The sequence below is a fragment of the Tympanuchus pallidicinctus genome, unplaced genomic scaffold (assembly GCF_026119805.1).
Source record: "Tympanuchus pallidicinctus isolate F22 unplaced genomic scaffold, pur_lepc_1.0 scaffold8, whole genome shotgun sequence".
Taxonomy (NCBI): Eukaryota; Metazoa; Chordata; class Aves; order Galliformes; family Phasianidae; genus Tympanuchus; species Tympanuchus pallidicinctus.
The window spans coordinates 48,344,568-48,372,356 of NW_026294802.1; the positions used below are offsets into that span (position 1 = coordinate 48,344,568).

The 27,789-nt window shown below is 47.7% G+C and overlaps 1 long non-coding RNA gene across 2 annotated transcripts; it reads left to right on the top strand.

Annotated features, from left to right (window-relative positions):
* On the top strand, positions 1–27,789 carry LOC128074116 (uncharacterized). 2 transcript variants are annotated; one of them, XR_008202982.1, is made up of 6 exons: positions 1–6,636; positions 6,878–7,006; positions 11,660–17,847; positions 24,632–24,718; positions 24,868–24,938; positions 25,562–27,789. It is a non-coding gene; the product is annotated as an uncharacterized LOC128074116 (long non-coding RNA). The 2 variants fall into 2 exon arrangements; XR_008202983.1 differs by lacking the exon at positions 24,868–24,938 and having other exon boundaries at positions 11,660–17,859.

Below are 27,789 nucleotides of genomic sequence, written 5' to 3' on the forward strand. Positions count from 1 at the left end.
CCCTGGGCATCCTCCAGACAACCTAATGCCCCTCAAAGCTCTCAAAGCTACGGACATTTCCCATGACCCCAGCACACTGCCTTGTGATGTGGCAGCAGCGAAAGGCACAGCGTGCAGCTGTAAACACGGGGCTGCTGCTGTTTACTTCAGCTCTGAACAGCAGCCACAAACAGGCCGGGATGGAAAACTGCATTGGCGTCACCAGGAATGGAAGCGTCAGCAAATGTCAGCTACTCCAAACAAAGCTGTCCTCACAATGCCCGGCCTGCAGGGAATGGGATGGTGGCAGTGTGCTGGAGCTGGTGGGGCTGCCTGAGAATGCAATCACCAGACAGGAGAAGGCGTTTTGGAGCCAAATTTGGCGCGGTGTTTTTCCAGATGCTTCATTCTTGGCATCAGCGGTGGGGGATTCCTGCTGAATCAAACATTCCTCAGGTGGGACTGGCACGTAGCACCTTGACGACCTCTTTGCCAGTCTTGTTTTGTGGCAGGCCGATGCCACCAGCTGCGCAGGGCTCTTCTTACCAGCCTGGATGCAGCAGTTGCAAAAAACACAACAGGTTTCTGAAGAACTGGGCCTGGCATCTGTAAGTCATGCAGAGGTGAAGGTGATCACCAACACTGCATGGCAAACCCCCCAGCACGGTTTGGCGGTGCCTTTCCCAGCCCTCATTACTCAGCCCAATTTTCTTGCAGCTGTGCCTCTTTTTCACAGCACTGTTTTCCTGCAGGAGGAGGTTTGTGCTGTGCAGTTCTTTGCCTTCTACCCGCTGCCCACTCTGTCTCCTTGGTTGCCGTCCAACTTCCAGCGAGTTCACGATGCAAACTAAAACTGGCTGCTGAAACAACTTGCAAATGCAAATCTGCATTTTCTGTCCAAGCTGTCGTCGTGTTTTCCCCCAGTGTGGGCATCAGCAGCAAGCAGTATGCACCAGCACCAAGCTGGGTGAGAGGTGGAGTCTCCACCCATGGAGCATGAAATGAATGTGGTACAAACTCCTTCCCACCGGCATCTGGTGTCACGTCTCACCACGAGTGAGAAATCCCAACTTCAGGAGAGGAAATACTTTTTTTTTTTTTTGCCTGATTCCTAAAGCACTATTTGGATCCTTAAATGTGCGAGCTGAAAGTTTTCATTCGACATCCTTGGCTACTACTGATGTGTGTGCAATAGCCTCATGTGATGCAGCTCTTTATCAGGAAGGAATCCCAGCTGTAGTTCACTCACGCTGCAATGCCATCAGGCAGCCAATGAGCTGAGGACATTTGCCTCATGACTCCGACTTTTGGTTTTGTTGTAACTCCAGATTCATTTCCATTGATGAACGATGGCTCATAAGGCACGGCAGTGCTTCCAGTAATGAAAGGGAGATCACAGCAGCTGCATGGAAAGGGAAGTACTCTCCCAATGACACCTTGTGCTGTTACATGGCCAGGCTGCAGGATATTTCTTTCAGGCTGAAACAAGGAGAAAGTTGCATCAATGGCAGCAGGATGATTGGGACCCTCAGGGACCCTGAGCTGTGAATGAGGCACATGGAAAAATGCCTTTTTCTTAAGATTTCCCCAGTATGGAAACGATTTGTGTTTAAAGAGATGATGGTTGCATGATAAATACCAGTGAAATATGTCCTTGCCCATGGCAGGGGATTTGAAACTACACCATCTTTAAGGTCTCTTCCAACCCAATCCATCCTATGATTCCACAAATACCAAATAACTGTAGCAAAAATGTCCAGGTGTTGGTCAGTACCTTGAAAGGGAACGGTGCAGAGCCACGTCCTTAGCCAGTGTAATAACTGTACCCTGGCTAGAGGGTGATAAATGTGATGAACTTCAATGGGACTTCATCAGCTCACAGCCACTGAAGCTGCGGTTGGTCACATTTGGAAGCAAATTGCATGAAAATGGTCGCAATTAATGTAAATGGGAGTGATGTTTTTACAGCAGGCCAGGGCTTTAGCTGTCACATTAATGGAACATTATGGAGAAATTGCTCTGGGCTGCTTCAAAAATGAGCCTGGGGCACTCATGCTGCGTGGCAGATGCCGGCCCTGTAGGTCCTGCCCCGTGAGCAGCCTCTAACAGCAGAATTCTCCCCACCAGAGGTACCAGTGCTGAGCGAAGCACTGAGATCTGTGCTGAGACAGACCAGCACTGCTCAGGGCTGGCTGGCACCGGCTGTCCCAGGAATGCACTGTATCACTGGGGTAATTCCTCTTGCTGCCTGCACATCCCTTCTCCTCGCTGTCCCACCTGAAGGTTTTCAGGCAGCCTCTCCTCACCGCTACCTCATTCCCACATGCAGAATCTCTTTCCCTGAATAGGAATGCAAAGGCTCAGGGCCACAAGAGCTTCGGGAGTCACCCCTGGCAGAGACCAGCGTCGTCTCCTGGTGTTTTCCAGGGGTGAAGCTGTGCCAGCAGGCTGGGCTGCAGTCCTGTTGCTGCTCTTGGCACAAGTCGGTGCAGGAGCCCTGGTGCTTCCTTGCTCAGCTCCTCCAGGGTAGGGCAGGGCTGGGCTGGGAGCACAGTGGGAGCAGGATGGCTGATGTTCCTTGGGCTGCCATGGCTTTTGTCAAAGGAGAGCGCTCAGAAAATCATTACTCCCGTGTTTTTTTTTAACCTGCTGTTAAGGATGCATTGATTCTAGGAAAGTGCTGTTTCCTCCTTGATATAAATCGTAATGAATAATTCTCGGTAAAGGCAATGGATCATCTCCTCTCCGCCTTTGGTTTATTAAATATGTTCCTATTAAAAGTTATGATCTCATCTGCTTTCACTGTGTGTTAAAACCTGTTTCTACAGCTGTTCACAGAAATAACCCCCAGCTAGCTCGTATTTTCCCATGCCTACCTTATTCTATTATTATTCTTATTCTTTTAACAAGAATAAAATAAGACTGTGAAATGGAATGCAAGAATGACACAGTACAGCCGAGATTAAGTGCTACTCTGCTGAATTTTGCCAATGTTGGTTTCCTGGAGGACACTTTAGAGTTGATTTTCTTGTTCTCTGCCCATGCTGGTTACAGGGATGAAACGTTTCTGCAAATGCTGCTGTGGTTTCTTCTTCCCCGTTGTGCTGTTTCTAATTGGGATGCATGCAAACAGTCCCTCCTGCTTCTGCTTATCCCACCTGCAAACCCTCTAAAGCAGTGACCCTACTTTTTTTTCAGTTCTTCTCCCAGTCCTGCTTGGGCCAAGAGTTGCTGGTCCAGGGAATGAGCAGGGAGAGAATGGGGCCAAGAATCTTACTGCAGAAGGAATAAAGCCAAAGCCGCAATGGAGGCTGTGTGCAGGGAGCAGAGGATCCCCCAACCCCTAAAGCCTGCTGCAGCAGGAGGACATGGTCCAGGAGCACCCAAACATTGATACAAACCTGCTGATTGAAGCTCTGTGGGGCGGGATGGGAGCTCAGGAGAAGCACAGGTTGTTGGTGAGATGTGCCTGGAGCAAACACATTGTGCTGGCTTCCTGTACTGCGCAACAGCAGTGGCTTTCTGGAGTGTGTGGCTGGATGGATGTCTTCCAATGAGACCTTTCCCCCTTTGCCATCTGGAAGCATCCTGATTTACTCTGCCTGGAAAAGAGAAACAGCTCCGAGCAGCTCCACTTGCTGGGGCCTTTTGGGGAACTGAAAGTTCAGCATCCGAAGTTCATCATCCATTCTGTACCTTCGTACCCCTTGTTCTCATCTACTTTCCTTCCGTGCTGCTCAGGTCCTTCCTCCCAGCCAGAGCTGTGTGTGAAGATCTGGGTGCAGCTCAGCCTGACTCACTGGGAGGCTGCTGGATGCACTTTCTGCTATGTCCTAGATCCAGCACCGAGTTCTTGGATAAGTGTGAAAATCCCAGGCAAACAGGATTTAAAAGTGGCCCAGGCTATCAGATCTGAGCTCACCACTCCAGAATAGCTCATCCAAATACTTCACGTTTTCAAAGAAGCACCCTGCTGTCCAAATAGCAGCAACACTTGGCCAGTCAAAACAGCCATCTGGGAAATGAGGCATGTTTATGGAGTTTAGAAGCAAACAATAAAAAAGCACACAGCCTTTGTGCTTTGGTGGGAACTCCAGGTTAACAAGGGACAGGGACTGGGCACAGCGAGGTGCTGGGGCACAGAGGGAGGCAGTAGGAAGGGGTGATGAATGCATCCCTGTGCACTGAGCTCATGAGCTGTCTCTTGTCAGGTTTACTGTTAGTGAGCTGAGTGCTGCTGATGTGCTCACATCTGGGTGCACAGGCTATCACTAAGAACAGAGCCTTCTGCCATCCCAGAGGATCAGCTGGGAATGTTAATGCTTCTGGCAGCTGTTTCTCAATGTGACACGAGGAGCCCAGCACTCCCAAACAGATCATTCAACACCCCAAATCCCCATGGAACAGTGCATACTGCATCTGCCTGTTTAGGTGCAGTGCCAGGGGATGGGAATGGTTTTCTGCCTCGAGATGCTGCCATATCTCCAGGTCTTGTGGGCCCAACCGTGCCTATGGCTGTGGTCCTGAGCCTGCTGTTCTGCAGGCACCACAGCTCCAAGAACTGCTTGGATCTTGATTACAGTTAAACATCAGCCTTACCTGTGCTATTAATGGGGTCTTTCTAGGAACTGGGCTGGTTGCCTTCCCATCTGCAAAACCCTGTAGAGACAAGTCCATCCCTGGAGCCAGGAGGGACCAATGGCCAAACTGCCAGCCGCAGCTATGCAGGTCACAGGTTGGGCTGGAGCAGTGTGAGATTCCCTGTCCCAAGAGGTTGCATCACATCTGAATCACCCAAGCGAGACAAAGATGTCATCATCACCCCTCTGCTGCTCTGTGTGAAGCGAGGTGTGAGAAGAGTGAGTCACTGCCTTATGCTTGCAGGGGAAATCAATGATGAAAGCAGGAATCCAGCTCTGGCCTGCAGCCAGGGGTGGTGTTTCAGAGCAGCAGACTTCCTACACTTGGCACTTGGCTCAGCACCCACATGACTTGCATGCCATGGCAGCGTTTTGGAGAAGACAAGAATAGGCAGAAGAGGAAGAAAAGCCACAAAACTTAAAAAAAAAAAACAAAACTACAATGGGTGATAAATGAATGAAAACGTTCCCATTTTCATCAATGGAATTATCCCCAGTTTACACAAGATAAATCTGATTTAAGAGCCGTGCCCCTGTTTGTGCCAGATGAATGGCCTTGCACATCAGCATGTGAGGCAAGTTGTATTCACACCCCTATCCAACCACAACAAAGAAGAAAATTATTTATGAGGGCTATTAACATAATTGATTAGCTGAGGAACAGTTGCCACCATACAGAAACAACACACACGTGTGTGATTAGCATCTTGCAGCTGAGCTCAGCAAGTATTTGTGTGCCAGTTGTGAGGTATTCAGACACCTCTGGCTCGTGTTAATGTGATTGATGGAGTGTCTGAGCTGGCACGTAGAGTCAAACAAAACAGTATGTTGGGTGGTTTTTAATCTCAGCAAAATTAAGAAGATCTTGTGGCTGATGAGGCAAGCTGTCTACATCCTCATGACTAGCCCTTTCTGCTTGCAAAATGGTATTACTGTAAAAGAGGGAAGAGAACACAAGGTACCAGCGTGGTGAACAAGGGATGGACTGGAAATAGCTGCTAGGACACATAAATCTGCCTCAAGTTCCTCCCCAGCATGGAGGAATGAGGCAGGGTGTCCCTACTGAGTTCAGCACTGAATTTGGACAATTTAGAGCACAAAAATTGAGTGAGAGAGAAATTGAGAGCTACAGGACTCCTGCGGCAGGGCTGGCTCAGGGATGGCATAAATTAATGAAGAGGCTGAACATAATTTTTCCAAGAATCACAGAATCTTTAAGGTTGGAAAGGACTCTAGGGTCATCAAGTCCCACTATCCATCTACCACCAATGCTGCCCACTGGCCACGTCCTCAGTGCCACATCGCCACGATTCTGGAACACCCCAAGGTGCACCAAGCTCCCTGGGCAGCTGTGCCACTCATCACCACTCTTTTGGAGAAGTTTTCCTAATATCCAGCATGAACTTCCCCTGGTACAGCCTGAGGCCATCACTCAGAAGAAGTGGCTGTTGGGCAGCAGTGGGAAGCCAGAGGTAAATAATTATTTGCTTACATCTTCAAAACTGCATCTGAGCCTTTCTGCAGCCCTTAGAGGACAGCCAGGAAAGTAAAGCATCTTTAGAAGAGCAACCATGTGAGCAAACAGCCTGAGCTGCACAGAGCTGCCCTGCGGAGCCCAAGCAGTGCAAGTGCCCTCTGAGCAGAGCCCCTGAATGGTGATGGAGACACAGCCACGCCATGCCACGGAGCCAAAACGAGAGCAAAGAAACAAGAACCAGTGACAACAAGTGACTAATTAGCCCAGGAGGATGTTGCCTGAGTAAGCAGTCAGTCATTTCAGGATTCAGGGCGCCAAAGAGCCCTCTCTCATGCGGTTATGTTGAAGGTCACACTGCTGTGATGTGCTGGGAATCAGGCCCAAGGCAAGAGCCCAACCTCAGATCCGCCGTCGCACAGGGCTTGTCGAATTTCCCCTCTACCCATTTGGTTATTTCCTGATTCAGCTTTGCCCCATGTACCTATTCTCTCTGAACTTGCAACCGGAGAAGCGATGGGAAATTTTACCGGGACCGCAAAGGTACAAATGATAATTCAACTCGTTGTTGTTTGCTTTTTTTGTTTCTCAAAATAAAGCTGCATGCACACATCTGAGCCAATGGAAACATGAGGTGGAATTTTTTTTCTTTGTGGGTTAATGTTTCCAGGCGTTTTCTGAAATGATTTAATAGGTGCCGCTGAGATCATTTGTGGTAATCGGGCAAGAGGTGTCAGCCTTCGAAATTCTCCTGATGTCCTTACACTGTTTTCTTTCTATGCAGTAATGAAGCATCCCAGCAGGGACACTGCAGTGCTGCTTCTGGAGCCCTGCCTGCGGCCATGCCACTGGGGTTGGTGCATCATCAGTACGGTGTTGGTGCCATGGGAGGATGGAGCTTCTGGCCTCGCAGGTAAAGGCTCTTCCCACGGGCTGGACACTGGGTCATAGAAAAATGAGGCAGAGCTGCTTTCCTGGCCGCTGATTGAAATGATTGTTGTTTATTTTAAATCTCCTCAGCTCGGGATTGATCAGAAAATAAGTAGAAGTTGGAGCAATTTCAGCATCTGCATGTTATTCCAGCCTTATCTAGTACTTTTTCTACCCCTGACCACACATCTTGTTCCAGGGGAAGCTGCAGCTCCATCCTCACCCTGCCAAGACAGCAGGGCTTACTGGAGGATGTGTTCTATTTATCTAAGGTGTGAAATATAATTACCTCTGCTAGGTACTGTGAGTGATCAATTTGTGTGAAATCTCTGCAACGGGAGCTGAGCCTTATCTCCTTCCACTGTGCTGACAACGCAGTCTGTGTAGATAAATCCCCATTTATTTGTTTGAAATGTGCTTGCCATTTAATTGGCTCGGTTCTGGCTCCTGTCACGCAGTGCAGAGCAATAACCAAACACTCAGCCCATGTGTGAGCCTCATTCGCTCTATGCTTGGAGCAAAAGGTCCAGACCCAAACCAGAAAGCAGGATGTGCTCTACCATGGTGGGACTGCCCCAGAAGAGCTTCAGAAGGGCTGGTGGAAGTAACACAGCAGGGTTTGGTGTGTGTGCATGTGCACATTTGAGTGCAGCTCTTATATCTATAGGGTCACATCCACTGGGGACATGGGGACAGGGAGGAGTTCATGCCATGCTCAAAGTCAAGAGCCATGCCTGAGCTCATGGCCATACCAAAACAACCCCAAAATGCTTGGCTCCTTCTACACTATCTGCAAGAGAATTCCAAAGAATATTCCTACAACTGAAGGTGTTGAACCTCTAATTGCAAAACGGAGAAATACACAACTTTGAAGTACTTTTAGGTCACTTACTGAGAGCTAATCAGATCACGCTTGGTGGGGGTAGACTGACTAGTTGGCTCAAACTCACAGATCCAACATCACAGCTCATTCTGCGTCTTGCAGAGCCTCTTGCAGCACCTGGTGATGTGTTACAGCACATCGTGGCAATGGGTTGATGATTGGGCTGTATGATCTTAGTAGTTTTTTCCAACTTAAATGATTGTATGATTCTATGCTACATGGGACTTCCTAGAGAAATGAATGCTCCCCAAGCATATGGAAGCAAAAATAAAGCCTTAATTTTGCAAAATACAGAGAAGGCCATAAAGCAAGGTGGCTTGAAGTCACTTAGGGGTGCATACATCTCCTACTGAACACAAAGTCAGGACTTCAGCAGAGTGGGGTTGCACCTGATCTCACCCACAGCCCTTCAGTGCACATTGCTGGGACCGTGGAGGAAGAGCAGATGGGACACATTCTGGGACATGGACACTTTTTGTGAGAGGCAGTGCTGGGCTGGATGCTCATCCCTGGCTTCCCTTTCCTTGTCCTGGGGCTGGAAGTGGTGCTACCAAGACCCATTCCTCTCTCACCCCAATGTGCACTGAAACAGACGTGGTTGCAGCAGCGATGAGCCTGGCATAAGATTTTCATTTATTTTTAGCTTGAGTGGAAGCAGAAAGCAATAGAAATTTTGTCACTGAGCAATTTCTGACCCAATTTTGCAAACTCGAGAATGTTCTGCTGCTCAGGTAAGCACGCAAGGTTCCCCAAATATTGCACCTCTCCTTGGTTCCCCATCACCTTTGTACAACTGGAGCTGCAGCCAGCAGAAAGGAAGGGCTGAGGTGGCTGTTGGGGATGTGGTGGCTGGCACAGAGATCATAGAGTCAACCCTGTGTCCCTCTGTCCCTTGGCAGCATCCCCAATTGAGTTCATTGCCCTCAGTTCAGGGTATGCCCAGAGCAGCAGCTGCCTAATGCCAGCTGTAATAACTTCCAGGCTGATGGCATTGAGCCTGTGCTGAGTGTGCAGCCACAGCTTGACAGTAAAGCTGACAGACAGAGAAATAATTCTCCTCGTTATGTCAGAGCCAGGAAACTCTTGCAATTAGAGGAATATCCTTTCCATTACAAGACACTCGCCATTCACTTAACGCAGCTCCCTCTTGAGTGGCCACACCCTGCTTTGCAAGCACTCATTAAGGATGTTTTAATTTTGGAGCTGGAGGCAGTGAGATGTCAGCTGGGTTTTAGGATGCTGCTTTAGGCTGCAGCAGGGCTGCTTGGATCTTTGGTGTTGTGCAATAGTTCTACCACTGACTGCCTCTTTTGCTGGGATGATGCTGGTGGTACCAGTGCAAAGGATGCAAAGAGAAAGGTCCACCCTATGTTTGCACTGACTGGGATGTACTTCTGAGGAAAGACAACTCTTTGTTTCCATTTACTGGGTGCTCTGCATCTGCAGAGCATACAGAATGTCTTCCAGTTTCCTTCTGAAGGAGAGACAACCTCTTTAAGTAGTGACATGGACTACCCCTCGCTTTGCTAACTCAAGCAGTTGAACAAGATTGTGGAAGGAAGATTTGCTAGCATCTTCCCTTGAAATTCACATTCCTGCACAGAATAATATGCAGGACATTTCTCAGTCTGCTTTTGGTGCTCAGAAAGCCCATGCAGTGAACTGGAGCTGCCGTCACGCTCAACCTGTGCCTTCCTGATTGTCACCAGTTCCTTGGTACAAGCCCTGAAATTCCTGCAGTGCAGCTACGTGCAAATTGGAAATACTTCACAAGCAGGAGCACAAGGCACAAGTCTCTCATTTATCTTAATGTAGCTTTTTTACATGCTTTCAGTCATTTATCCAGGGAGCAGAAACACCATCCACTCCCCACAGACAGCAAGTGGGAATGGGAATGGTCTGGGTGAGATATAGAGACTGGTAGGTAACTTATTCTTAGCTGAAATTTAAACTCGATTCTCAGCACTTTGCCCACCTGCTGTGATTGGAACCTGCAGGATGCACAGGCATCAGTGGAAGCATGGAGTGCAGAACTGGTGCTGTTCCATGCTTGCTTTGCACAGATGCATCTCTTCCAAAAGCCATGCAGTGCTGCAAAACCCACCTCAGCTCTTGGCAGCTGCAAGCTGAGACAGCCCTGCTTCCATAAAGCCCTCCAGAAAAACCATAAAAGTACCACGGTTACGTTAGCTTACTGTTTCCCCTGGTGCTGTGCAGAGTGAAGGTCTCCAGGCCTGGATCTCCTCCTGCAACCACCCCTCCAGCATCAGCTGTCCTTTCTGCAGCCATTCCTCAGCACAGAGCCATCTTTTTGCAGCCTTGTCCCATCCTGTCCTGCACTGGGTGAGCGTGGTGGCAGCAGGAAGCCCCAAGCTCTGCACAGCTGCTTCTCGCTCTGTGGAGGTTTCACACTGCAGCAGCTGAGCACCAGCTCCCAAAGGCACAGCATGGGGTGGGGAGGGGGATCAGTTAACGGCTTGTTTGTGCTCCCCAGCCACAACAACAAGCGTGGGTGCTGCTTTTTCACTTCTAAGCTCAGTGGCTGCATTTGTTGGGTTGGACAAGCAAGGCAGGTTTCCTCAGGGTCTCAGCATCCCAGGCTTTCAGTGCATCCCAAGGTCTGGCTTTCTCTTATTATTTTATTGTCTGATAAGGAAGGTGGATTTTCTTCATGGAATCATCAAGGTTGGAAAAGATCTGTCAGATCACCAAGCCCAACCATTAACCCATCCTCCCCATGCCCCCTGACCCTGTCCCTCGGTGCCACATCTCCATGGTTCTGGAACACCTCCAGGGATGGTGACTGCACCTCTCCCTGGGCAGACCTGCTGCAGCAAATGACCACTCTTTCTGAGAAATATTTTTTCTTAATAATATCCAATCTGAACCTCTCCTGGTACAATGTGAGGCCATCGCTTCTTGTCCTGTCAATGTTACCTGGGAGCAGAGGCCAACCCCACCTCACCACAGCCTCCTTTCAGGAGCTGTAGAGAGCACTGATTTCTCCCCTGAGCTCCCCTTCCCCACGCTGACCCATCCCAGCTGTGTCAGTCAGTCATTCCCCATCACACCTGTGCTTCAGACCCCTCACAGCTCCATGCCCATCTCTGGACACGCTGCAGGGCCTCCATGTCCTTCTTGTAGTGAGGGGTCCAACACTTCTTCCACCAGAAACTTTTTTTATGGTCACTACTCAGCAAATAATGTGTCACTGTAAAAATATAAGACTTCTTAGAGACAGCTTGTACAGGTGTCTGCCTACCCTGCTGTCATGCTGAACACCTAATTTTACAGCTTGGACTTCCTAGATCTCTGCTGATCACAACAAAGCAATCTTTATCATCAGTGTCAAAAATTTACTCTTGCGCAAGTGAGTGGCAGCCAGCTGAGGTCATATAGCATGCTATTACACATTCATACTATAAATAAATCAAAAATGCAAAGCCAAGCACCGGAAGGGCAATGCAGGCAAACACTGCTCAGCTTCCCAGTTCTTGGCAGTGGGTGATGGGGGTTCCCTTGGCGCAGGGTTTTGCCCTACACAGGAGAGAACCCAGCTCAGCTGGTGCCCCAGTGTGAGCACAGCCTTCTGGAAGCCATCCAGGCATTTTTCACCTGAACTCCTTCCTCATGTCTGCACATCTCTCCAGCGTGGATGGGATGGGCTCCTGCTTTTGCTGGCACCTGATGAATGACCCAAAATGTTTTCATGAATGAACCTAAATGTATGCAATTCACCTCTCCCATTCCCAGCCATCCTTTGTGCTCCACTCTGGAGGAAATGTGAACTGGTTTGGTGACTGTCTGCTCTGAGGCATCCTGGAGGTAAGAATCAGGCTTTGATTCTGCAGGAGGCTGCAAAGGCTGGAGGGCTCCTGTCACTTCCTTTGCTTTGGCAACTTGTGGGAAGATTGGCAGTGGTTTGGGAGAAATGTGGAGGGACTTTCGGGGCTGGCATGGCTCTGATCTAAATAACTTTGCCATTCACAAGCCAGGAGCAAGCACCAGTGCAAAACAATGTGGGAAATAACAGTCCTGTGTAGCTAGAACTGTGGAGTCATAGAATGGCTAGGGTTGGAAGAGACCTCAGAGATCGTCCATTTCCAATCACTGTGCCATGGGCAGGGTTGCCAAACACAAGTTAGGCACTGGATCATGCTTCCTGGGGTCCCATCCAACCCAGCCTCAAGAGATGGGGCAGCCACAACTTCTATGGGCAACAGGTACTATGGTGAATCTGAGTCCAGATTAATTCGACAGGAGAGAGGATGGCAGTGGGAGAGGTTCTCTTTGGTGAGGAGCATCTCCCTGCCCTTTAGGGACTTGCTTGTCCTGTATGGAACACCCAATGTGGAGTTTCTCAGGATGTCCCTCTTCATTCGCCCCTGCTGAAGGTTCAGTTGTTCTCAGTGGGTTTGCTCACCAGCCCTTCCAGCCCCTCTGAAGGAAGCCCTGATCCAGCCATGTCAGCGGTGACATTTCCAGCAGTGACAATCCACTCCCCCTCCTGCTTTGATCCAGCGCTTTGCTTACTTGGGATTCATTACTTTAAACGAGGTTTAATTTAATTTGCTTTAAGCACAAGCAGCATAAGGCTGATTAAATCTGATCACAGAGCACCACGCCAGCAGCTGTGGCCACTTAATTCTATCAGCCAGAGCCTGGCACCCTGCTCCCAGCCCGTGCAGAATCTCACCTCCATCTGCACTTCCACAGCTGCTGAAAGCACACAGCAAGGGACAGCCCGAGGACTTGTGCCCCTCCTGCTCCATTATCAGCTCTGAAAGGGCTCTTAGCAAATCCTGCTCTCCTCATTTCCACAGCATTCTCTTTTGCTCAGGGAATGCGTAGTAGAGCGATGGAGAATAAATGGAATGGTGATGTCCTGGCATGGAGACTTCTGTCAGCTGCTTAAAGTTGTTTGCATTGGCAGTTATTTCACTTGAAGCATTTTGCAATTTTTACAAAGCTCAGGATTGCAATTATTTTGCCTGGCTGATGGTAACACTCAGCACTAATTAGAACCGGCCAAGCCAGTGTACTCAGTGCTTCTTGAAATTTCATATTTAGGTCAAAAAAACGATCAATCAAATTCTGCATTTCTTTTCTTTTGAAGCCAAAGTGTTCCCATTCAACACCTCTCAGTACAACATGTACCAAAGTTGTGTTTAAAAATGAGGCTGCAGCGTTAAATTTAGATACTTTTTGATTTAAAAAAAAAAAAAAAAAGGACAGAAAGATGAATTCCCATGAAAACATGCAGTCAAACCTCTTCCCTCTCCTGCAGCCTCCCAGTTTCTATTCTGTGTTTAGAAAAATGAAATGCTTAAAATGACCCAGGGCTGCCTCCAGGGTAGGTCATCTCCAAGGCTAGCTCGCCCTTGCTGAGGGCCTTCAGAAAGTTTGGTCTTCATGAACATTCAGTGAGTGCTGGTGAATAACAACAGGAGGAGTTCAATTCCACCCCTTTGCTTCATAAGCGCTCCCATGTCAGGCACCGTTATGACAGAGTGCCTCTCTGCTGCCATCTGTCACTCTGCAACAAAGTGGAATGGAATATTATCGGGAAGGTTCAGCCTCTGCTGCCATCCCACCGGCGTCTGCATCTGACATCGTGGGCCAACGTGATAAAACAGGAGGCATTACTTTCAGAGCAGCCCTTGAATTTCTGAAGAAGTTTTGCAGATGTTGATGGTCCCAAATGTTCCCCAAGGAAATGTTGCCCTCCCCGAGCACTCGGTACCAGCGTGTCCCTGTCCCCACACCAGGCTGTTTGCTATTGCCCAGCATCTCTTCCTCGTTCCACCCTGACCCTGTTACTCTCCGGCACGTCCCACAAAGCTGCAGTGAAGAAGCATTCCACGGGACGGGCTTTGACTCAGTATTAGTTGGCAAAACTCCCAGGGACAACAGCAAAACGTGCCCACGAGGAAACTTAGCAGGGGAATCACACCATAAGATCAATGGCTTGACGTGCCAAAGAGCTGAAGTCACCTCCCTTGCTGGCTCTCGATCTGCATGCAATGAGGAATGAACCAAGACAGCAGAACTTGGCTTTACCTGCTGTCTCTCCCAAGGGACAGGAAGCCAGCACTGTGCCATGTGCTGTGGGGCTGGGCTGGCAGACCTTGGGGCTGAGCTCTTTCTGGGCTGGTGGGCACAATGTGGTTGATGGCTGGACGTCATCATCTCAGTGGTCTTTCCCAACCTTAACAGTTCCATGATTCTGTGTTTCTATGAGAGGCTCAGCGCCTGCAGGCCCGTTACTGAGTGCACAGAAAAGACAATTTTCAAGCTGTACGGATGCTCTGCATTAACTCCATCCTTTTTCAGGTGCCTGATGAGAGGCTGATTCCCTGAGGACTCCCCCACTAAATGTTTTTCTCTGTTTCCTCCCCGCTCCCTCTCCTTTCTCTTATTTCTTTCCCCTCTCTCTGCAGACCCACACATGTAGTATCTTCCCCCCTGCGTTCTTTCTTGATCTCCCCACTCCCAGCTGCACCAGTTCTTCAATAGGTCTGGCAGACCGATTTTTATTGATATTAATGGCTCTGGGTTCCTTTTATTTCAGGGCTGGATCTTTGCTTTTACCAACAAAATTTATCTCCATCAGAAACATTGACAGATCAGGGCATTTATCCAGGCATCTCTTACAATTGCTTTTTCCTTTTTGTTCAATGGCAACCAGTAGGTTTATTGCTCAGAAAGAACAGTAATGGAATCAATGCCCCGGTTATATTTTCATTTTTTATTATTAAAATCTTTTTGGAAGTAATGTATGAGCTGAGATGAGCATTGGGAGCAGAAGAAGGAGCTGCAGCTGCCCTCTGCAGCCTCTTGACTTAATCAAAACAGTACAATTTCATTCCCAAGAAACAACCACAGCATTTACTTCTTTCCCCTTCCTTTCTAAGGAAGGCATCTGCAGTACAATGAGTGCTGACTATGAGGAACAATGTGGGCACATCAGTTAAAAACAAGATGTGGGTGACTGTATCCCCTGGATATTACCAGGCAAGTGCCCAAACCCAAGAGGATTTTATAGAACACAGAAGCACAGGATGATTTGGTTGGAAGGGACCTCAATGTTTATTATGTACCAACTTCTCTGCCATGGCAGGGCTGCAAATCAGGCATCCGTTCAGGCTGCCCAGAGCCCCATCCAACCTGGCCTTGGGCACCTCCAGGGATGGAGCACCCAAGGCTTCTATGAGCAGCCTTCACCAGAGCCTATTCCAGATGTGCATTGCTGCTCCTTATGAAATATGTCTTATGATATCTCTCCACCCAAGCAGAAGGGGCTTCTTGGAGGCTGGGTCTGAGGAAGGTCTGTTTATCCCTTGGGATGTCCCCAGTGCTGCAGGGAAGAATCACCCACGGGGTGTGAGGGGTAGAGAGGGCATTGAGCAACGCTCCTAGCATCAAATGTCTCCTGTTTCAGCTGGAAAGCCACTGCCTTGCAGTGCCAGTCCTGTGGTTAGGCTGCATCTACATTTACTCTGCCTTTTCCGGGCAGTTTCCTCTTGCCAACATTGCCTCTAAATTCAGGCCAGAACTACTGTATCACACAGCCTGTCCCACAGGACTGAGGAAGTCATTTCACATGTGTCAGGGTGACTCAATCTTGTTTCTATTTGCAGAGCATCCAGCTCCATCAGCTTTTTCTTGGCTCTGGAGCAGACGGACAACCGCACTGAACCTCCTGCCACACCTCCTCCAACTTACCCACCCCATCCCTTTGTTGTCAGCAGCAGAAGGGGCATCACATTTCCAACATCTCATCACAGGTTGAACCAATCCAGCAAAGCCAAGAATGCTTCTGGCCCAGCTATCTCCTTCAGACACCCAACAGCCAAGGACAATGAGGATATACCTTTGCCTTTCCCCCCTTTCTCTGCATTCTCTCTCTGCACAGCCCCATCCCTGTGCTGCAGTTTCATTCCCCTTTCTGTGCTGACTGCCTGCTGGATGTGCTCGGGAAGTGAGCTGTTCTGCTTCTGAGGTTTTGCACCTCTGGCTTCTGCTTCTTGCAGCCCTTGCAGTTATTTCCCTTCCCTTCCTGCAGGGTGGGACAAGGTATAAAGTGCTGTGGCATCAGCCACAATCATGGGCAGCATCAGAGGTGTCCCAGCCTTGTCCACAAACCATTCCCAGCTCTGGGCTGTGAGAGTTTGCATCCGATTTCCCTCAGCACCTTTTATACCAGAACCAGCATGTTTTTCCTCTCCTTAGTCACTCTGCAGCATGTGATGTGGCACGGAAGGACACGATCAATGGGCACGGTGGTGATGGACTGGGGTTGGATTTGGTGATCTTAGAGGTCTTTTCCAACCTTTATGTTTCTATGATTCTATGATTCTGCCCTTTAGAATCTTGACCTCTTCTTTTGCTTTTATCAGGACTTTGATCTGACTTCTCTTTGGCACCAGAAAGGCAGAAAACAACAAACTCGTACGTACTTTACATGCTGCTTTTGCTTGCTGCGTTCTCATCTCCTGGAAGATGTTGCAATTGGGTTCAGCTAAGCAGGGGATATTGTTTCCAACAGATGAGACTGAACACTCTTCAGTTTCCTTGAAACTTTCCAAGCAAATGTGGCCAAATGGTCAGCCAGTCAGTGCTCTGGAGGGCTTAGAGCAGTGGAAATTTCAGCGATGCTGTTGACATCTCCAGCAGAGCTATGTAAACATGGCAGAGCTGAGCTTCATTGGCTGTTTCCAAGCCAAGGCAAGGTGATGTCTCTGCTCTGGGAATGAATCACAGCAAAGACCAGGGACCTTTTTGGGTTCTCATTTCCATCCGCCTTGGGAACAAGGGGTCAGCCACCTGCAGCACCCACATCAGCACCCCCTTCTCTCTCCCCAGGGCATTCTGTGGGCTGGAAACCTCTTTGGGAACTCTGTGCAGAGACAGAATGGAGTGTGGCCAGCACTTCAACCTCTGGCATGTCTCTTCCCAGACAGCACGTCCTGAGCACAAACCCTGACTGCCCAGCTGCAGGCAGACATCACAGTCTGGCTTCCTCCTTCAGCTGGGGGTAAAGGTTAAGAAGCAGATGGGTTGTTTTGTAATCTTGTTACAGTAATGACTCCATCACATAAACGATCACTTGCTACTTCTTTTCCAGCAATTCTTCAAAGAAACTGCATCCAGATATTCTGCCTGCGACGTTTAATTACTGCAGCTCCTCTTACTTAGAGATGCTGAAAACAGCTGGCTGCCTGTCAGAATCACCCCACCTCAACTCCTAGACCAGCCCACAGCTGGTCCCATCTCCCAGGACTGTTATTTTCTCCTGATAATCCATGAGAAACACGAGGGCTCTTTGAAAGCTGTACTCGCATGCTCACCTGGTGTGCTTAGGCCATAGGAAGAAGGAAGGGGTAATTTAGAGAGGGGCTGTGGCTCCAGCCCGGTGCCATGCTGCCTTTAAGCACTGTGCTTCAGAAGGCACTCATTTTGCATTGTCTCTGTGTTTCCACGTGTCTGATAAGGGAACCTGCTCTCATGTGGCAGCACGTGGAGTCTGGGGTGCTGACAAACGCTGTTATGCCTCCATTTCTCCAGGGAAGGAAGAATAAAACAGACAATTTCTGATTTATCAGATCGCTTCAGAGGATTCAACAGTGCACGATGTGAAAATAATCTCAGTGAAAATAATAGCAGGCCTCCTCGTTTTAAATATGCAATTGTCCTTCAGATTTTGAGAAGCTCAAAATACTTGTCCCTGAGTGATCTCCTTATCAGTCATTGCTTCAGACACATCCATCTAAGTTCCCCAAAACTCCCTTCTGAAACAGGTCTGCTTTTCCTTATGGGCAAAACCCTGATTTTTTCCCTGTGCTTTCTCCTGCAAGGTCAGCCCTGAGGATTTAAATCACTTCTCGATTTGAAAAGAGCACGGACATTACACCAGCGGGTATGGACATCACTGGGGCAAGGTAAAGGGCAAGGTAACTTGTATTACAGCACTGTAGGCCGTCTTGCCAACACAGGATTCTCAGTTCCCCTTTGCATTTTTCTTTCTTCCCTGGTGCTGTCTCCACAATCTCATTTCCCTCTGTGTCCCTGTCTGGAAAGTGTTTCTGGGAAGGTGAATCTGGCTTCCCATCAGCCTGGAGTCTCCTTCCTTCCTTCCTGCAGCTCCTCTCTGCTGTCCAATAAGGGGATTCCTATCGCAGCTGAGCTCATTTCCAAATTCCTCCCAGATGGAGGACTCCAGGGAAGCACTGTACACCTTTCCACAGATCCACAGAATGGCCCAGGTTGGAAGGGACCTCAAGGATCATGAATCTCCAGGGCCACCAACCTCCCCGTTTAATACTGGACCAGGTTGCCCAGTATTAAACCTGGCCTTGAACACCTCCAGGGATGAGGCACTGACATCTGCTGGCGTTGGCAGAACATTTGGAGAATAATAACTATGCCCTACTTGGTTTTGTCCTCAGTGCAGGACTGATACAGAAGCACCACCTTAATGACAAGCACACAGATACAAGACGTGCTCTGTTGCTTGGTGCCCAGAAGCATACAGAGAATAGAAGCCCTCTCATAAACTGGAATCCTTTTTTGAATGTTAAAAAAACAATTATTGGTGATATTGCAAACATTAAAAAAAAAAAAAACACAACCAAAACCAGAAACCTGAGAACATATCAACTTGATTCTGGAAAACTCTTCTCAGATACCCTCACTGTCAAAGGGGCAGAATCAAGCACTGCTGCAGAGCTCTGCTGGCGTCCTGGAGCCAGGTAGATAACAGCAGCCAGTGCAGGCAGGAACCAGTGAAAGTCCTTCTGAAATCAGATTGCTGAACTGTTGACTATGCTCTAAAAGAAAAGTCTTTACTGCTGCAGAATGGGTTTATTTGGTGCCTTCTGGTGTAGGATGCAGGCAGTTTCCCATGCTAGGTAAAATAATATCTGAGTTGATACAAATTTCTTCCACCCATCTCCGTGTTTCAGTGAAGAACTTCAAGGTACTGCAGGTATAATTAAGAGATGTTTAGAGCCAAAGCCCCAGTGTGGCTAGAAATTTCATTATACAGCCTTCTGTAATTTCATCTGGATGGGATTCAAGCTCGTGCATAAGAGCAGTAATGCAAGAGCCAGACCGAGCCAAAGGAAACAAGTTGGTTAATGTGAGAGAACACAAGGGATGAGCAGACACAAATCTGCCGTGAGGAACTTTTGCTTGTACAAGGTGGTTTTTAAAATGATGACCTCCTTGAGTAATGGCACCTGCAAGAGGTTTCTTTATGGCAGGTCTTGATTGAGGTTAGGAGTGTGAACAGAACTTGCTCTCAGATCCTTGAATTGCTTTTTGCTGCGCTCTGATCAGCAGTGCTGATAGGAGTGGGGTCGGGCTTCCACTAAATTACAGCCAGATATTTGCACTCTTTGTGCTGCTTGGTCTTTGGGAGTGAGGAGGTCAAAGCCACATGAGCTAGAAATCTGCTCACTTACCAGCTGATGAATGCAGGCTTGAAAAGACCTACCAGGAAAATGACTTAAATGATGTCAAGGGTTCCCTGGTTTTGATGAGACGGGCTAAATGTCACTGGTTATGCTGTGTCTGAGCTACGATTAATTACATGGAGCGCTCTGTGCAACAGGAAGGGAGAGGCTGTATAGTCTGCTGGCTGCAAATATTGTACTGTTGAATAGGAAATGTTTATTTCTAAGTTTTATTCACATAGCTTGTCTGGTTCCTTGGTGACATCTGTGAGAAATGAAGGTCTATTTGGTGTCCAAGTTTTTTCTCTTTGTGTCATGGAAGGCAAAGGCTCTTTTGGTTGGCTTCCTTAGGCATCACATGGTAACACAGTGCTATGAAGTGTGTTGGAAGGGCTGTTAGAGAGTGGCTTCAGCTTCTCCTCACCAAGAAAACATCTGTGCTTGTTTTCTATGGTCCTAAGGAGGAGATATTGGCTTTTGGGGTTTGTCAAGTTTCTACGTGCTCATTTGCTTTCATTTCCTTCTTCTTTGTTCTAGGACAAAGTTATTTGTGTTTTGCAATATTGCTGATGTAATAAACTTTCCTGCAGCTGATCAAAGCTGTGTGCCCTCACTTATCCATCAGACCTACCTGGCAGGTTTGGCACTGCTTTTTCATGATGGCCATCGGCTTTGGGAAGCATGCATTCTGTCATCATCTGCTTCACTTCTGGTTCAGTGCTTCTTGCCTTTTTGACTTCTTAGGCTGCAAACAAGTCACTAGTCTAGCAAGCAGCCAGTCTAGGGGCTCACCAGCCCTTGTAAATGGGACTTAGAAAAAGAAAAAAAAGGGTAACAGTAATTTTTCTTATCTTCATACTCTGTAATTACAATATGCTGCTCCATTTTATGGGTGAGATAAGCTAAGGATGAGTGTAAATCCAAAATCCCCAGACTTCCCAGGTTTCCCCTAAGGCCCCTCTTCCCACAGCTGCGTTTCCACAGAAACATCTCACTGCAGCAAACCAAGCAAAAAAAAAAAGGCAGACAGGAATAACAAAACAAGGCAAGAGTCCTCTGCAAGCCAAGGGCAGTTGGGTTTGGTAACCAACATGAGCAGGGGGAATTATTTATGGCTGTGTAGAGGCTTCGGTGCATGGAGCAGCTTTGTCTTGCAAGCTTCTACCTCAGGCAGGGAGAAATGAAGGCAGAGTTTGGCTGTGACACCAGGTGTTCCCTGAGGGTCAGAGAGCTGCTCTGTGACTGGAGAGGCACGTGCTGAAGGTCCGGGAGTGCATTAGTGCTGATGTTCAAGGAGTAGGGAAAGGCAGTCTCCATTTTCCAACCTGGGTCAGTAATTTGCTGAGGTTGGACTCGACCCAAACGTCAGCTTGGCACATGTTATGCTAATGCTTGCCTGATTGTGATCATCAAAAAGTAACCTGTGGTTCCCATCAGTTAATGGAGGTTGCTGTGGTTGGTTGGCACACAGATGCAAAATAAGCAGAAAGAAAAAACGGAGCTGGTTTTGAGACTCTGTTCACCAGGGCATTTTTCCTGCACCTCGTCAAAGGGTTCTCTGTGTTTTGTTTTCCTTTATTCGTCTTCTTGATGACCTAAAACACAGTTGGGAAGAAACTACCTTGTAAAATTCAGAGACACTTTTAACGTTGTTGTTGTTGTTTGCTGCTCTATTTCCCATCCTCCGAGCATTTCTCATTCCATTGCTAAGTTCCGTGCTCTCCATTTCAAGCTTCTCCTTCTAACAAACCACATGAGTCATTCTCTGGCTCCTTGTCAGCAGTGTAAGGATGCGTAGAGCTAACAAATATGTACTCCACAGTGTAATGCTGTTTTCTTCAAGGTTTGCCCATTGTGGTTCAGTAACAAATGGGCGGGGGTGGTACGAAGCACTGACACCCTTGGAGTGCATTAAAGCCATTATCATTCCACATACATTTTCTTTCTCTGTGGCACGTTTAAGTGTTTCTGCTCAGCAGCTCGAAAATGGTTTTTGAAAGAAAGCCATTACGTGGGGTTCAGGACCCAGATTTGAAATTTAGATTGAGGAACACGTGAATAAAACATTTGTAACTGGAGCAATAATCTTGTCGTGCTACTGGGGTGCTGGATTTGGCATCTATCATGGGAATGTGATGCTTTAGGGCAAAGATTCTGGTTTTAAGATAAGGAATTTAAATGAAAAATATCTACAAGAGGAGGCATTTTGAAACACCAGAATTGGGAACGAAGTATTTCTTTAGAAGTTACAGAGGTCTTCCTTTTATTATTATTATTATTATTATTATTATCATTATTATTATTATTATTATTACTTTGAAAGGCAAAACTTCCTGGGTGCCTTTAATCGGTGAACTTTAGTATTTTCACTTTTCAACATCCTTGAGGATGTTGAAACTGCAAATGTCAGAAATTGCCCTGGGATGGAAGTTCTGGTTTCGAGCGCTGCAGATTCAGGCTTCAGGGCCACAAGTCACCCTGTGTTCCCATCGTGAAACTCGCTCAGAAAATGACGGTAGTCTAGAGGAATGCATCCTGTCCTTCCCTCCTTGATTTAATAGTTCTGTACATCAGAAGGTTACTTGTTTCAAAGCAAAGGGCTTTTACATGAGGAGTAAAAGCAGAAAGGAGTGTTTGTTTCAGGTTTCTTCCCCCCTGCGTTTTTAGTCAGGCTCAAAAAAGGGCAAGGAAACCCTCTTGGATCTACTGAACAAGAAGCCCCCTCAGATTTTCCTTTGGGGAAAGGATGTGGGATCCCCATGCTTCACCACCAGCACAGTCAGGTTTCTGGTACCTATGGGTGAACGTGACATTGTCCCAAACCTCTGAAATGTCAGGTTTGAGCTCAAACCACCCCTGGGCAGGTCAGGGAGATTCAGAGGTGACTTCCCCAGAGGAGATGCTGGATTCTGCAGTGTTTGTCAACACCTCCTGCCAACAGAGATGGGGAAACCAGAGCATGTGATGCTCATGCAGTGCTCAGGGGCTCACAGGTGAGCACAGACCGTGGGTTTTCCAGGGCCCCTTGCGTTTTGGTTGATGGGAAATCGTGGGGTCAGGGCTGTACATGTGTTCTGCAATTTGGTCACGGGAGAACAGGTCCTTAATTTTGCTGAAGATAGGTAGTGTGGGGAAAGAGGAGTGTTCATGGGGTCCTGGATGAGGATCCCTGCTTACACCAGTGCTCAACGCCTGGGGATGCTGCAGGGAGGCTGTCTGGCTGTCTGTGGCAGCCAAGGTCCCCAGACTGCCATGTCCTTGTTTTTGTGACTTCAGTCAGCACACTTTGTTTATTTAGTGACAATCATTGAGCAAACATCCTCTGGAGGCTTACCTAGAAACACTTAGTCTGTTAAAAAAAAAACAAACAACAAAACACTTCAAGAACAAAACTGATAAGAGAGAAGCTGGTCAAGGAGAGATCTTATCCAAGAAGCTCTGTGCATGAGCACAGTCAGTTCAGGCTTTTGCAGAGCATCCTCTGTGCTGTGGTGCAGTCAGACCCCAGCAGCCATCCCATCATCAGTCACAATAGCTGGCAGCCTGTTCTGATGTGCTCAGCCTGCTCTGATGGAGCTCTTGCCAAATCCAGACCCCCAACCTCCAGACCTCCCAGAGGAACAACATTCATGCCACATTAGATGCGTGCAGGATTTATGACTGCTGGACATTATTCAGGAGGTTTTTGGTTTCCAACAGATTAGCCAAGGAAAAGATTGTCACTGTGGGAAAAAACTGTTGAACGGCCAATTACAAAGCTTCCCGTAAAATGATTTACTTGGCAAATTCAAAGGGGCTGCATAGAAGTCTGTGTAAGAGCTTGCACACAGCTCCCTGGGGATGGGAGGTGGGTGTCCTGCCACAATTCCTCTGCAGTGATTTTTGGGTGGCTTCCTGACTGGTGGTTCTCCAGAGTAAGCCCATAAATTGCAGTTGCTAATTAGAGGCTCTCACCCTGTACAGGTGGTAATAAGTCCAGGAACAAAGGTGGATGACAGTAAACAAGGACTGGATCAATAACTTTAATTCTGGAGCAGAGACAGCCCATACTAATTCAAAGTGAAGCCCTCTGGACTGGGAATTTAGTGGCTAGAAAATATTGCCTTTGAAAACTCATCTGTTCTCTTTTATGTATTTGTTTAATCTAACGTCATCTTCCTAGCAGAGGATGGATGAATTCCTTAGAGACAGATGTGGTCATCCTTAGCTTTGTTATCCCACTGAGGTAGCAACAAGTGGGCATGGGCATGGGGAGACACTGCAGGGCAGGAGGAGAGATGCCAACAAGCCAGGATGGTTGAGGGCACACCAGTGTGACACTGAGCACCATGCTTCCCAGTCCTGTCCCCGCCAAGCCTGCTCATAGGTTCTTGCACCTTTTGCAGTAGAGATGGGGAACTTTAGCATTGCCCTCTCAGTCCCACCCCCTGCCATGGGCTGACTGCCCCACACTCAGGCTGCCCAGGGCCCATCCACAGCCTTGGGCACCTCCAGGGATGGCATCCACGGCTCTGGGCAGCAGTTCTGGGACCTCACCGCAATCTGAGTGAAAAATTTATGCCTAACATCTAATCTAAATCTCCCCTCTTTTAGTCTAGAACCATTCCTCCTTGATTTATCACTGTCTGCCAATGTAAAATATCACTCTCCCTCTTGCTTATAAGCTCCCTTTAAGTACTAAAAGGCTGCTGTGAGGTCTCCCCAGAGCTTTCTTTTCTTTCCTATGTTGGAGTCCCCAACAGCACAGTGGACAGAAGTGACCACCACTGACTCAGCCTTTGCTGACTCAGCCTTTGCTGACTCAGCCTTTGCTGTCCCTGCCTGAACAGTTCCATGGCAACTCTCATTGTCTCCCAGCCCTTGCTCTGGGTGCCAAGGATGAGAAAAGGGGAGAAGTGGAGACCCTGGAGGATCTCTGTGATTCCTTTTTCCTCCCCCCACATAGATTTCCTGTGTGACTGTAGACGAGTCATTTAGTATCTCCACAGTTCCCCATTTGCAAAAATGGATTTTCCCTACTTCACAGATAAGGAATAATAAAAGGATAGATACACTAATGAGCCTTGGAGGCCTTCTTGATGCAGGTCTGGATCCCGTTAACTCAGTGTCTTATCTAAGTAAAAAAAAAACAAACCACAAAACATCCCGATTTTCTGGGAAGACATCAGTTATTCCTATGAAAACAAGTAATACTTTGGATGAGTGCATCAGAGCACATGATAGTATTTGGAAGTCATTCTTGATAACTAATTCTGTTTGGCATTTATAGGACACTATAGTTTGACTGCATTGGAGTTTTCTGCTTTAAGTCTATGAATACATCAGAGAAAGCCTGTACAGATAGAAGAAGGAGAAAGTAAGTTACGTATAATATATATACACGATGAATATTCTTGTTGAGAATATTCTTGACAGCTCACTTAAGGGGAGCTGTGGATGGGATCAGGGGATCGCTTGTAAAGTCTAATGGCAGGTTTGTCTTCACCCCACCTAAATCCAAACCAGGTCTATGGGAGAGGGATCCCAGACATTTCAGAAGGCTACGGAGAGCACCTGGGCACTCTTTGAGGACTTTGGTTTGTTGACTGCTGTATTTTCCTTAAGAGAAATAGGCAGTATGAAGAGACAGAGACAGAGAAGGTTGTGTTGAGTTGGGTTGGGTTAGTTGGGTTGGGTTGGTTGAGTTGGGTTGGGTTGAGTTGAGTTGGGTTGAGTAGAGGAAGTACTCCCAGGTCCGATGAGCTGAAGGAAAGGCACAGACTTTGATCAAGGTGTTAACGAGGGCCAATTGACCCCATTAGCCCCACCTTGCTCTGCTCCTGTAGCTGTGTGGGAGCGAAAGTGTAGTGGTGAAGGAAGGGGTTGTGAGGTGCTGCGTGCAGGGCAGGAGGGGCTCTGCAGAGGGTAATGTGATGGTGTGTACTGGGGCTCAGGTGTATGGGTGTGCTGATCACTGAAGGTATAGGGGGAATGTGAGGCATGATGAGTTATCTGGGAAGGTTGCAGTGGGAAGTTGAGGGAGATCAGCTGGTTATGATATTTGTTTATTTATTTGACTATATTTAGCTACTTAGTCAATTCTGTAAAGTACTCCTTTAAGTGCGTGAGTGGAAAGCACTTCAGTATTGCAATAGCTCAGGCTAATGCTTATTTGATGCTTCCTGTTGCATGTGATTGAGTCGAGCCTTTCCTTCTTCAGCCAAAGGCTTTCTCTGCTCCCCATCCATGGGAAGAATTGACAGTGGTGACTACAGGGTGAGTGAGATGTCATTCTGCTGTCTGAGCCTGCTGGCATGCTTCTGAAATTCCTTCTGTGTGGAAAGTCTGTGCTGTGGAAGAGAGCAGCCTCGGTCCTTGGAGCATGGATTCTTCCAGAGAACTGCCATGGAACTCGCAGAGAACTCTGGGACTGCATGACCTCGAGTGCATAGGGAAAGAAGAGGGAAATACTACCTATTTGCTGAACAGCCAGGTGGGAAAGACTGAAAAAGGGAAAAGGCAAGCAAACCAGCAATATGCTGGCTGATCTTTCTTCTCTCTCTGTTTCTCAGATCAGGGACTAATGGCGTATAAAGACGAGGGAAGGAGGGCAGGATGAAACGATTTATGTTCTTGGTGGTGTTTCTTATCAGAGACCGGGAGCTGTCTGAGGCTGTCATCTAGTCCTGATCTCTCTGATTCAAGAGGGCCCTGGTAGGGAGCTCTCTCATCACTGGAGGATGGTTTCATATGGTGCAGTCTCTGAGTTATCAGCACCCATGCTAATTCCTGTGGCTCCAGAACTGCTCTGGCAGCAAAGAAGGGCCACAGATCAGACCCTGTATCTAAATGGGAAGGAGACTTCTGAGGAGGTTTCTTTAATGTGACACACGTTGCTGTATGACAAACAACAGGAAACATGAATGTTGTCACAGATTTGTAATGTTCCAAAGCCTCAGCCAAGAAGGAGAGACTGATCTCACACATCCTGTGCCCCAGGTGAGCAGTGCTGCCCCGGCTCAAGGGCTTTCCTCATCCTCAGGTTGAAACTGATACAGCAGGCAGGGAGTGTGAGGAATCTGCCTCAGGAGATGGGAAGAACAGAAGGAGCAAACAACCCCCAACTTGTTTACAGAGCCATTATTCTGTTCACAGGCTTCTCAGCTGTGAGTTTATTCCTAAAAGTCATAGGTGTGGAAGCACTTTGTCAAAGCATTGATGCAGCAAATGTGGACGCAGGAGGACAGGAAGGCAATTTAGCAGTGCTGAGTGCAGGTGGAAGCAGTGTGGGCTGCCTGGTTGCACTGAGGGCACTCACATATGCTCACAGCACGTGTGCCATCCCTGAGGGTTTTTCAGCAAGAACAGAGCAGGTGCTGCTAGAGCAGGGCAGTCAGCCTTGTCACTTAGGAAATTCACCCTGTGACAGTATGAGACAAGAAAAATCCTTGTGGCAGCTGCGCCAGCAAGCTTCTCTATCCAACATCATTGCTGGAAAAAGTGGGGTTTTTTTTTTCCTCAACTACCATTTGAGAACTTTCTGCAAGAATAAACTAAACCTACTTGAAGGAGCTGTGTTGTCATTGCTACATTCGCAGCCTTAAAGCACGATCCCAGCGGTGCCCCACTGAAGCAAGAAAGCAATTCCGCAGAAAACTATGCTTGCCAAAAAAATGATTTGTTCAAAGCACTTGGCTTCGAATAGATGCATAAATGCTTCCCTGAAATTTGGATTGTAATTGAGGAGCAATATGCTCGACAGAACATGCCTAATGAACAGGCATCAAAATTTACGACCGTAGAGGGGTAGCAGTAATGGGTTATGCAGGAGATCAGTCCTACTTTTCTAGTCAAAGTGAGAACTGCCAGCAGCCTGTGCTAAAGAAGAAGTCTTTTTTCAATCTCACCTCCTCTTTTAACATCCTTCATCAAAGAAGCATACAGGCATGACCTCCAAATGTAAACTAATGAGATGTCAGCACACGTACGGTGGTGGTAGCAGAGCAGAACTGTGTAGTTTCAGTGGATCTAGAGGTCTGCACAAACATGGGAGTTTTCCAAATGCTGTAATGCCTTTTCTACCTACTCGCCGGATAATTCTGTAGCAAAGAGGAACAGTCCCACCGCTACAGCAAAAAGTTGTTTCATATCTCCTTGTTTTTGTACTAGAGATTCCCCTGATTTACATGAAGAAAAGGAAGTGGGGTATCTGCAAGAAGTGAAGTCATCTTGCTAGAGGGTTAGGGCTGGAGCAGCCCTTGCCATATCTTTGGAAGGATACAATTTTTCATGCTTTGTTTTTAGGAACTGTCAAGAGAAAGGAAGCGTAGTGAGCAAAGAGCTATTTTGAGTGATAATCATGCTCTGGCAGTGGCTTGCATGGTTACATCTTAATAGATCTCTTCCACTTTGGTCTCTACATGCACAGCTGTGCCTCTGTATCCTGCT